General features: G+C 47.6%; 1 protein-coding gene across 1 annotated transcript in view; it reads left to right on the top strand.

Annotated features, from left to right (window-relative positions):
* PIK3C2B (phosphatidylinositol-4-phosphate 3-kinase, catalytic subunit type 2 beta) overlaps window positions 1-8,359 on the top strand; it is an 86,064-nt gene that overhangs the window by 2,009 nt on the left and 75,696 nt on the right. The gene's annotated exons all lie outside the window — the stretch shown is intronic.

Below are 8,359 nucleotides of genomic sequence, written 5' to 3'. Positions count from 1 at the left end.
GTTTTTTTTTCTCGGTTCTTTTAGAGAATTTTGTACCCTGGGTGGCTGGTCCGAGCGTGGCACCAGATCCCTTAGCACACAACTACCCAGGCTTCCAGAAGTGGGCCAACATGCCCCTCCTTCTCTGTCTAAACTACCTGACTGTATGGGTTGTGGCCAAGCAGATGTAAGTAATTTGCACTGAATTCCAACCCTGTATCAGCCGCTGAATGAAAACTTATTCTGTTGCCACACAAGGCCTCAGGAAGATACTGGAAGAGAAATGGTCCAGGGGGTGGCAAACTTGATCCCTCCCGGACTCCAGCTGTGCATCCCAGAACACAGAAGTTACCAGGCTTCAGAACTGCAGCTCCTCCAGAGCCTGGCGGTCCCCTCTGGGGTTGTGTCCATGGAAAAATTAAGTCGAGGCACATTTTATAGCCCTGCCTGGCAGCCAGCGTCTGAGGAGGTGGTGGCTCGGAGCCGGAGCCCTGGACTGAAGTGTGGCTGCTTCCCCTTTGGCCTTTGGGTGAGCCCAGGGTTTGACTTCCATGGCTCTGAACTTACTGCTGAGTGTGCATGGGTGTGTGTGTCTGACTCTGACCAAACTCTCAGCCCTGGCCAGAAGGGAGTTAGTCCATTTCCCTCTTCCTGGAAAGATTGGTGAGGGAGGCTCCGTTTATCTGGGTCCTCAGGCCTTTCCCTGGAGTGCTCGTTTGGATTGTCCAGTGACCTGGAATACCTGCGTACTTGGCCGGGATGTAACGATGCTCTAACAGATACCCCACGTTCTTGTGAGCCTTAGGTCTCCTCTCTGGTTTCTCCACCCCACCTAGGCCTGACATTTTGAAGTATCTCATGTGTATGGTCATTCAGCCTGGACAGCCCTGCTGGCCAACAGGAATAAAAATGAGGGAACTCTGTTCCCTTTGGGGGTTTGTAACTGGCCTTAAACTTCAGGCTCCTCGTGCTCCCAGGACGTGAACTTGGGTGCAATAGTGCGGAGTAGTAGAGACGCAGTGGGTGGGTTCAGTGTCAGGAGGCCTGGCTTCCTAGCTGTGTGAGTATGAACAGCTTGTGAGCCTAAGACTCAGTTTGCATAACTATAAAAGGGGGGAAAATACCTTTGGGTCATAGGATTGTTTTAAGGATGAAAAACACTGCTTACCATGAACTGAATAAAATCATGTATGCAAAAGCACTCTAAAAAGTACAGAGTGCTATACAAAAGTAGGTTATACATCTGAGTTTAGTCTCACTAATGAGGGAGGGAAAGCTGGTGGGGATGGGGGAGAGGGATGGGAGGAAAGGGATATGAAATAGAGAATGTTCTGGAAACTTTCTTTTCTGGCTAAGGGAAAGTAATGTGACAATGCCCAGGTAAACTATTCTTTGGGTATTTCTCTTTAAATAGGGTTGCTAGAATGGGAACTAGGAGAGAAGGAAAGTCCACTTAATGATATTTCTAGGGAATCAGGGGGATATATACACCCCCAAAGGCTGACTGCTGTCTATAGTTAGGGTAGTACTGAGCTGGCAAATAATATTGTAGCTCACACTGATGTCAGCTAGCTAGTCAATACAGAGGAGAGATTTGAAGCGGGCATTCCCTCTCCAGACCCTGTGCTCATAAGTTGGGTGCCCCTTTGAGGGAGATGTTGGGTCCTGGGAAAGGAGCAGCAGAGTTACAGAATTCATTCATACTGGATTCCTTGATTTGAATGCCAGTGAGATGCTACCGGACTGGGACATACCTTAGATAACTCACTTCTCAAGGACACAGATCCTGGGGGACAAGTTTCCTCCACCCAGCCCTAGTCCAGCATAGCACCTCCTTAATTCTTGCATTTCCTAGGATCACATATAGTTTTAGAATTGGAAGTCATTTCTCTACAAAGAAATGACTCTTCCATGGTCAGGCGATTCTTAACAATGCTGGAACTTGTTCCACAGATCATTTTACTACCAATGAAAGGACCTGTCTTTTAGCACTTTGGAATGTACCTATCAGTTGACCCTATCGTTGCTGGGAAATTTTCTTCTCTCAGGATATCGGTGATGGAATTCACTGTCCTCAAATCTCCATAGTGTTAAAGGGATTAATGACACAGAACATATTTTGAGCTTTGGGGAAGAAGCCCACAAGGTATGGAGGAGGAAGAGGAGAGCAGTCCCAATAGTCCTGGGGCAGAATATAGAATCTGTGACAAGGGATCTTTAGCAGTTCGTCCTTCCTCTTCTTGAGAACTTCCTGTAGGAAGTCTCACCTAGCAGAGGCTCCATAGTGTTTCAACAAGAGGCCAAAAATCATTTACCTCTTTGGAAACTTTTTTCCTTCCTCCTTAACTTTTGCACCTGCCACTCTTCTTTTTGAAAACATTGTTCGACACCCTTCATCCTGGACCTTTCTCTCCTAACCTCAGCCAACCCTAGTCACTGCGAGACTAGTTTCCTGGGCAGTGGCTTCTTTTCTCCTTGGCGTTTTTTCCACTATGTTTAATGCCTCATTCCAAATCTCGACCCGTGGATCCTGTCTTAGAGGTTAGCTTCTATTTCTGCATCCTCCCCACTGTGGATGGGTGCCAGTCCTGAGAGCTGCTCACACACTCTGGTTCCCCAGGCCCACCAGGAATAAGCTTGCATGGAGGCATCCTCTCCTGCCAAGGTTTTCTCTCTTTCTGTCTTAGTCTGCTTAGTACCCTTGACAGCAGACCAGAAGGCACAGTGAGGGGAACGGGATAGAGAGCCGAGGAGATAGTACAGTTTGCCTTGCCAGGTGAAGAAACAGATATGAGCTCTTCTCATCTCAGGTCCAAACCTAGAACCCAGACTGGAGTGATTGATGGTGTCCAGCCACCGTTGAGACACCTCTGAGGGCCCCGTGTTTCTGAAAGCAGAGTGTCTGCCCCATCCCTGACTTGTCACGCTCGAGTGTCTTCCAGAGGGTAAAAGAAGTTAAAGTACGAGGAGCATTGGAGGACTCATTTAATTCTGACCCAAAATGGAGAGATTGTTTGCAAATTGGATATTATGGGCACCTGGGAGAACGCAACTGTATTTCCCCCCAAAATATTATAACTAGGATGTCAGATTTACACTTTAGAATTCAGAAAGACAGATTTTTTTTCTTTTTTTAAATTAAGAGAAAAGATGGATATAGTTCCCTGACAAGCGATTTTGAAAGAGTGGCTCCCTGAGGGTTGTCAATTCTCTGAAGTGCAATTTTGGTTACGCTATTGTAGGTGGTCCCAACAAGGAAGGCAAAAAGGAGCCATTTGAGAAAAAGTTCAAATACCAAGCAAGGCATGATAAAAATACCAAGCAAAGCATGATAAAAAAGAATAGCCTCCAGCACTGAGTGTCTGTCTTCCTGTAGCTTTTCAAACCTTACCTTAATTCCCACCCCCACTGCAATCCTTAGAGGAAATAGATGATGAAATTGTCTCATTCTCCTTTGCAGATGAGAGAACTGAGGTTCAGCTTAGGTTTAGATTCAAACCAAGATTAAGGTTGTACAACTAATGAGAAAAGAGCCAGAGATTGAATGTAGGTCAAGATGCCTCTAGAACCTGGGTTGTTTCTATGCTGCACTGGAGGCACCTGTGAGGAAAAAATGTCAGTGAGGCCCAGGTTCTGAATGAGATGGGGCTTCCGCAAGAGTCAGGTGACAGCAGCAAGTGTTCTTCTTAAAGTCATCTGTGGAAGAAGATGTGATCACAGAGGCAAGGAAGCTTGTCAGTTAATGTTTAAAAAGAGCTCATCTGTTCATTCACAGATGTTTTTTGAGTGCATACTAATGACTTTAGGTGCTTTCAGTGTCTAGCACATACAGCCTTCCAGAACTTACTGCTGGGTAGAGAACATAGACGAGTGAGTAGACTATAGTATGGGATGCTTAAAGAATTCATAAATGAGGCGTTTAGGGTGGTCAGAATTCCTGGTGGAAATGAAATGTTAGCTGAGATCTGAACAATGAGTAGGTGTTGGGGTGGAATGGGGAGTGAAACAAGTGGTGAGAGAGGTAAAGGAAGTGTAGTTTAATTTGGCCAGTACTCTTGCCTGGAAAACCCCATGGACGGAGGAGCCTGGTGGGCTGCAGTCTATGGGGTCGTGAAGAGTTGGGCACGACTGAGCGACTTCACTTTCACTTTTCACTTGCATGCATTGGAGAAGGAAATGGCACCCCACTCCAGTGTTCTTGCCTGGAGAATCCCAGGGACGGGGGAGCCTGGTGGGCTGCCGTCTCTGGGGTCGCACAGAGTCGGACACGACTGAGGCGACTTAGCAGCAGCAGCAGCATTGGAGGAGCTTGCATTTTATCTTTTATTCATCCATCACCCATTATGCATTGAATGCACATGGTGAACCTGAGTGCACAGCAGGGAAGAAGACAGACCAAATGAATTTCCAGGAGTAGTATCTGATGCATGGCAAGGACTCAGTAGATGGTGGTGGTCAGTTAATTTTATCATCTTCCAGTAGCAGGTTTGTGCTAAACCCTCAGAATATAAACGAGTTCAACATGGTCCCTGACTTTGGGGTAACCACACTATACTCCAAAAAACTCAAGTGAACAGATGAGCTTTATGTAGGAGGTAATTCTGTAAGCTCAATATGAGTCAGTTGTCCTATGGTTGTCCCAAGGCAGCATTTCTTAAAAAAGTATAGAAACTAAGACTAGAGTACTTAACATTTTGGGGGACACTTGAATTCTGAGAACCTAATACATGCTATTGGGTATCAACCTGGAAAAATCAATTACAATTTTGCCTTCCTTATCCAGCTTCAGAATCCCTGATGCTACAACAGGAAAGTGATAATTCTTCTCTAGGTTGGTCAGAGCACCCTCAGAACACCGTGTTTAACAACTCTGCCTGTGTGTAAAGCGTTGTATTGAGCATTGTGGGGAAGACAAAGACAAATAGGAGGTAATTTTTTCCTTAAGATTAATGGGCTTATATTTATAAAGTGTTTTGTAGTTATAAACCACATACATGGATGTTTGTTGTTGTTTTTAGTCACTAAGTCGTGTCTGACTCTTGCAACCCCATGGACTATAGGATTTCCCGGGCATGAATACTGGAATGCGTTGCCATTTCCAGCTCCAGGGTATGTTCCTGACGGAGGGATCAAACCCGCGTCTCCTGTATTAGCAGGCGGATTCTTTACCATTGCGCCACCAGGGAAGCCCCGCCTACATGGACAAGTTATTTTTATTCTAATCACCAGTAGGGTAATACCAAACAATATAAATACAACGGGATGCATTAAAATTTTTACAGACATTTGAAAGAGAGCAAAGTCACTTTCAGTCATAGGAGATGAAAGAAGGCTCTAACATAAGAGCAGGTCGGGCAAGCCAGAGTGTTCTAGAGGGCACACGCATAAACAAAGGAGTGCTCCAGAGGGCGCTCGCATGAGCGAAGGAGTGCTCCAGAGGGCACTCAGGTGAGGGAAGGAGTGTTCCAGAGGGCACTCAGGTGAGGGAAGGAGTGTTCCAGAGGGCACGCACGTGAGTGAAGGCGTGTTCCAGAGGCCGCTCGCGTGAGGGAAGGAGGGCTCCAGAGGGCACTCGCCTGAGCGAAGGAGTGTTCCAGAGGCCACTCGCATGCGCGAAGGAGTGTTCCAAGGGCACTTGCGTAAGGGAAGGAGTGTTCCAGAGGGCACTCGCATGAGCGAAGGACTGTTCCAGAGGCCACTCGCATGAGCGAAGGAGTGCTCCAGAGGGCGCTCGCATGAGCGAAGGCGTGCTCTAGAGGGCGCTCACGTCAGCGGAGGAGTGTTCTAGAGGGCACTTGCATAAGGGAAGTAGTTGGTTCCAGAGGGCACTCGCGTGAGCGAAGGAGTGTTCCAGAGGGCACTCGCGTGAGCGAAGGAGTGTTCCAGAGGGCACTCGCGTGAGCAAAGGAATGTTCCAGAGGGCACTCGCCTAAGCGAAGGAGTGCTCCAGAGGGCTCTCGCCTGAGTGAAGGAGGGTTCCAGAAAGTGCTCGCATGAGCAAAGGAGTGTTACAGAGGCCACTCGCTTGAGGGAAGGCGTTCTCCAGAGGGCGCTCACGTGAGCGAAAGAGTGTTCCAGAGGGCACTCGCATCAGCCAAGGAGTGTTCCAGAGGGCACTCGCGTGAGCGAAGAAATGTTCCAGAGGCCGCTCGCGTGAGCGAAGGAGTGCTCCAGAGGGCACGTGCATGAGTGAAGGCGTGTTCCAGAGGCCGCTCACAGGAGTGAAGGAGTGTTCCAGAGGCCACTCACATGAGTGACAGTTTGTGGGAGAGCGTGGGGCCCTGGAGAATGGTTAATGACCATCAGCGCTTTGGGGGGCATGCAGGGGACTGGGCTGGGACTTGGTGTGGGGAAGGGAAGAGACAGAGTTTCTCACTGGACGAATGACATGACCAGAGCTCCAGGATTCCCTGGCACTGCAGTATACCAGAATAGTCACCAATATCAGCTTGAACATTTGGTAAAATGTGATATTCCTGGGTCTCCATAACAGAATGGGAAAAAGATCTCGAACAATTTTGGCCTCAAACAAGATTCAGTTTAGCTTTTACTCATTTATTTTAAATTTTATTTTATTATTTGCTTGCTGCTGCTGCTAAGTTGCTTCAGTCATGTCCGACTCTGCGACCCCATAGACGGCAGCCCACCAGGCTCCCCCATCCCTGGGATTCTCCAGGCAAGAACACTGGAGTGGGTTGCCATTTCCTTCTCCAGTGCATGAAAGGGAAAAGTGAAAGTGAAGTCGCTCAGTCGTGTCCGACTCTTCGCGACCCCATGGTCTGCAGCCTACCAGGCTCCTCCGTCCATGGGATTTTCCAGGCAAGAGTACTGGAATGGGGTGCCATTGCCTTCTCCTTATTATTTGCTTATTGACGTATAATTGATTTATAACCATTTGACTTAGTCTCTTTTACTACTTGTGTGACCTTAGGCAAATTACTCAATTCATTTCCTGTTTTCGTAAAGTAAGGATAATAATATAAACATTTAAGGATTGTTATAAGGATGAAACAAGACAATACCTGGCACAGAATGCCAGATAGGGTGGGGGTGGGGGAAAGATCTGTTTCCTTCCTTCCATTTCTTTGATACTTATATTCACTTATTGAGGCTAGGGTCACATTTGGGTATCAGCTGTTGCCTTAGTGTGCTAGAGTCCTTGAAGAGTAACTGCTGACCTTATTCACTGACTGTGACCCTTATGGCATAGTCAGTCACCAGGTTAGTAACATATATCAGATTGTTACACAACTGTTAGATCGATTAGTGCCCACAACTTAGGGAGATGGTAATAACTATTTGTTTAGGAGCCCTGTGGTATAGGAGTGTGTAGAAGCTGTCAGGTCCTAACCTACTCTAGTACTCTTGCCTGGAGAATCCTATGGACAGAGGAGCCTGATGGGCTACAGTCCATAGGGTTGCACAGAGTCAGACACGACTAAAGCGACTTAGCATGCAAACATGCATGTACATATTCACTTAGCCTTCCTCTCTGTCAACCCCTAGTACAACCCCCCCCCCACCTTTGCTTTGTTTTCACCAGAATAAAGTATGATAACCTCACTCCAGGCAGGACAGTGGACATATCCTTGGGGTACTAATTTGACGGATTTATAATGTTTACATGCATTGCAATGGTGTTTCAGCAAGGTAGCTATGGATGGTTAGCTCCATTGTGCCTGCACATATGGCCACGTTCTGGCTTCTCTCATCCAGCTGCAGGCATGCAGTTAATCTCTGCTGAGAACAGCCTCTGACTATTGCTACCCTATTGTAGACCCTGGGTGAGGGTCACAGGAGCAAGGGCTCCATGACAGTGGGGCTGGTGGGATGTGAGTGTGCCTCACTGAACCAGGTGGGCAACTGAGTCCCTACGCTGGGTATAGCCTTGGCCTCTGTCTCCCTTGGAACTTCCTGTGCAAAGTGGGACATGAGTTCAGTTTCGTCTCTCAGTCCTGTCCGACTCTTTGTGACCCCATGAATCACAGCACGCCAGGCCTCCTTTTGCATCACTCCCAGAGTTTACTCAAACTCATGTCCATCGAGTTGGTGATGCCATCCAACCATCTCATCCTCTGTCGTCCCCTTCTCCTCCTGCCCCCAATCCCTCCCAGCATCAGAGTCTTTTCCCATGAGTCAGCTCTTCGCATGAGGTGGCCAAAGTATTGGAGTTTCACCTTTAGCATCAGTCCTTCCAATGAACACCCAGGACTGATCTCCTTTAGGATGGACTGGTTGGATCTCCTTGCGGTCTAAGGGACTCTCAAGAGTCTTTTCCAACACCACAGTTCAAAAGCATCAATTCTTTGGCGCTCAGCTTTCTTCACAGTCCAACTCTCACATCCATACATGACCACTGGAAAAACCATAGCATTGACTA

The sequence above is a fragment of the Bison bison genome, unplaced genomic scaffold, assembly GCF_000754665.1.
Source record: "Bison bison bison isolate TAMUID 2011002044 unplaced genomic scaffold, Bison_UMD1.0 scf7180017864338, whole genome shotgun sequence".
Lineage (NCBI taxonomy): Eukaryota > Metazoa > Chordata > Mammalia > Artiodactyla > Bovidae > Bison > Bison bison.
Note: the sequence above shows the minus strand (reverse complement) of the source record. Positions and strands in the feature narration are given on the sequence as shown.